The sequence below is a fragment of the Gekko japonicus genome, unplaced genomic scaffold (assembly GCF_001447785.1).
Source record: "Gekko japonicus isolate JY-2015 unplaced genomic scaffold, Gekko_japonicus_V1.1 scaffold1036, whole genome shotgun sequence".
Taxonomy (NCBI): domain Eukaryota; kingdom Metazoa; phylum Chordata; class Lepidosauria; order Squamata; family Gekkonidae; genus Gekko; species Gekko japonicus.
In genome coordinates, this window is record NW_015170920.1 from 296982 (window position 1) to 300623 (window position 3642).

The 3642-nt window shown below is 39.7% G+C and overlaps 1 non-coding gene across 1 annotated transcript; it reads left to right on the forward strand.

Annotated features, from left to right (window-relative positions):
- Nucleotides 1-3227: 3227 nt before the first annotated feature.
- Nucleotides 3228-3299, forward strand: TRNAM-CAU. The gene has a single exon. It is a non-coding gene; the product is annotated as a tRNA-Met (tRNA).
- Nucleotides 3300-3642: the final 343 nt, after the last annotated feature.

Below are 3642 nucleotides of genomic sequence, written 5' to 3' on the forward strand. Positions count from 1 at the left end.
GGGGAGGAGAGAAAGCTTGTGCCAGAATTTGGAATCGACCAAACATACAAAAGCAACCTTGAAGAATATAAACAAAATCTTTTTTTTGCAAAAATATTTATAGTGCTATAAAATAAGCTATCATGTAAAGTGCAAATAAAGTACAAAGTGCATAATTACATTGAAAGACATACAGTTACAAGCCGGACGTAAACCCTGCTGCACACAATCTTAAAGGGACTGCTCAGTCCTTTTAAGATTGTATGCAGCGGGGTTTACGTCCCACTTGTAACTGTATGTCTTTCAATGTAATTATGCACTTTGTACTTTATTTGCACTTTACATGATAGCTTATCTCATATCACAATAAATATATATATATATTTTCAAAAACAGATTTGTTTCTATTCTTCAAGGTTGCTTTTGTATGTTTGGTCGATTCTGTTATTGGCATCCTCCTCCTTGCTTGTTTGCTCTGTGCCTAAGTTTGGGCTGCCAAGTCCGTGTTGGGACATTCCTGGAGATTTGAGGGTGGAGCCTAGAGATGGTGGGGTTTGGGAGGGGAGGACCCTCAGCAGGCTATAAGGCATGGAGGCCATCCTCCAAAGCAGCTGTTTTCTCAGGGAGATATGATCTCTGTCATCTGGAGATCAGTGGTAGTTCCTGGAAGTGTGCAGGCACCACCAGAGGCTGGCAACCCTAGCAGAGTCCAGCATGTCACACAGCACATGTCTAGGTATCATGTTTAAATTGCTGCCAGAATGGCACGCAGAGGATTTCCCCCCATTGTACATTGTAACAAACTCTTTCCCATGCTCCAGACATTGCAGGCAAATATCAGTACTAAAAAGACATCTAATAGTAACAAAATACTTGGTGCTTGATAACGATTCTTTATCTTACAATATGCAGATCCCCCCCTGTAATTCTTTTCATTGGTTTATAAATTTTGTTTAGAGCTGTAAAACAACAATCACTGACTTCCACAATCCCCCAAGGCATAGAAATATGGGGTTGGCAGTCAATAGAGAATAGCCTGCCAATCTATAAACCTATTTATATGGTAGACTCTCTATTGCATTTGTTAGCTGGGATAATAAGCTGCAAGCATGAGGCTTGGTTTATGTATCACTGGACTTCAGTCTTGAGTTTTTTTCAAGTGTGAAATTTAGTTTCATTCCCAGAATTTGGCTCTGGAACATGTGAAATGAAAATAGATGAAAGGGGTGACTGTATCTGACCTCAGTACCCCAAGAGTGTCTTTGCTTCAACTTCGATACTAATGTTCTTATAGATAAGCCGCTGTAATATTGTAATATTTACAGTATTTTCTTGTTCCTTTTCATGACTGCTAGCATGTTGAATTTGGATTGCAAAGAAATGGGTTCAAATCCATGATCAAGCTCAGTATCTCAGGATACTGTGGTACTAACCTGAAAGTCACCATTATCCAGTGATAGAACTTCAAAAGGAGACTTCAGCATGAATGGCTGAACTAGAAGTGACAAGGTAGCTTGACAAACCAAAATCCTATTTGGACTCAATTGGGATTATGGGTTTCTCTCACCATGTATCTGTACAATTAGCTTAGCTATCAGATATTATTGCAGCAGTGACCAGCCACTGTGCTTATCTGGAGTACATCTGAGTTTTAGCTCTTGCATTTTGTTGACTTGGGTTATATTCCTCCTGCCTACAGTTCATGCATGTGCTGAAATGAACTTTATGAAAAGTTATGCCATAATTAATCAGCTTTTGATCTTGGACCAGTCATCCTGAGTCTGACCTACTTTTCAGGGGTTATATGGAAGCTAAAACAGCAGTATGTGGAAAGCCGCTTCCATTCCCATTTGCTTGGATGGTGCATATTCCTGGGAGACAGTGGTGATGTTTTTGGTGTTTAGCATCTTCTCTTACTTGTAATTCTCTTCTTGTTAGAATAGTAAGGGGGAAAAATAAAAGGAATTTTCATGAATCACTTGCTTTGTGGAGATTTCTCTAGAGCCTGTTACGTTGTTGCTTAGCAAAAATTCTCATTGTCTTAGAACAGATGATTCCAATAGCAGCTATTTCTTTTCAAAACGGGGCCCTCCTCTTTGATAGGCAGTGGGTAATTTCCCCATGTCATAAACCATTTCGAAGAGACACTGGCAACATTTAAACTTCTAACATTATTTAATCTTTAATAGACTCTTAATTAGATTTTAATAGCCTATTGGAAGTAAAAATTATTGTAGGCTATAGCAGCCTTCATGGCTTCTGTCAAGTGAATGAATATGAAGAGGAAGAAAAGGAACAAGCATTGGATCTAGGAATCCAGCTATATGGTACATCTAAAACAGTGGGATAATTTAAAAAATAAACCCACAAAAATGATCAAATGACATTTAGGACCATCTGCTAAAAGTTATCCTATGCGTCTGTGATTATTTATTTCTTTGCACTATGAAAGAACCATTCCATTCTGAACTGCAGTGGGCACAAACAATAATATTTATGTAGTATTTATTTAGGAAATTTACAGTCTGTTTTCCAGAGTCCTGTTTGAGGTGGCTTATAAGTAAAAAAAAAATCATTCAAAAATGAATGTAAAAACAACAGCAACTAAAACGAGACATTAAAAACAGCTCAAAACAAACAAAATAAAATCTATAAAACAGACCTCATACTAGAACCTGACCATAAAACTCCTTGCACAGTATGGTTGGCACCAGGCAAGCCTCAAGGGGGAGGGCATTCCAAAAGTGAGATCCCACCACTGAGAAGACCATGTCTCTTCTTGCTATCCACCTTCCCACAAAGAGCAGGGCTTGGGAAACAGCCATTAATGGGTATGCAGGGCAAATCTTTCTGCAGTATTTGGAAGTCCACAGCCAAACTCTTCTGCTTGATGAAAGTGTGAAGTGAGAGCGGATTTGCACACTGTATGGTGGAAATACAGGTAATATATTTTATAGAGGTTTGGAATGTGATGTATAACTAACCCAGATGCAGTCCACAAATCACGTGTTGTGGAATGCTTGGTGCTTGACCTTCTACCTCCATTTTTTTGCAGCTCCTGGCACACAGCAGAACCAGGAGGTGTATGGTACCAGTAGGTGGGCTATTGTATGTGACTGGCTCATAAGTCATAAATTGTATTAGCCTACAGTAGAACCTCTGTTATAAATCATGTTGGCATCAACTTTAAATAATCTTGTTTTGTAGTAGTGGTTAAAGGTTAGTATTTTATTCCTGTAGAAGTGGGAAGGGTTGTGGCTCAGTGGCAGAGCATCTGCTTCATGTGCAGAAGGTCCCAGGTTCAATCCCTGGCCTCTCCAGTAAAGTATCAGGTAGTAGGTGATGTGAAAGACCACTGCTCCAGACACAGGAGAGCTGCTGCCAGTCTGAGTAGACAGTACTGACCTTGATGAACTAATGGACTGATTCTGTATAGGGCAGCTTCATGTATGTGTGTGTGGTCCAATTGTAAAATGTTGCAAAGTTCTACAGAATGTTAGAAGGTTCCAAGCCAAGCATCTTCCTATCATGAATGCAGCTATTCCCAAAGGAGTGCTAGCTGAAGACACAAAGGTGATGCCTCCTGGGCTCCTCTGAAGCATCTCCTACTCCATGAGGGTAGATGAAAGACTGACCCAGCTCTTTGCTTTGATGATGATATTG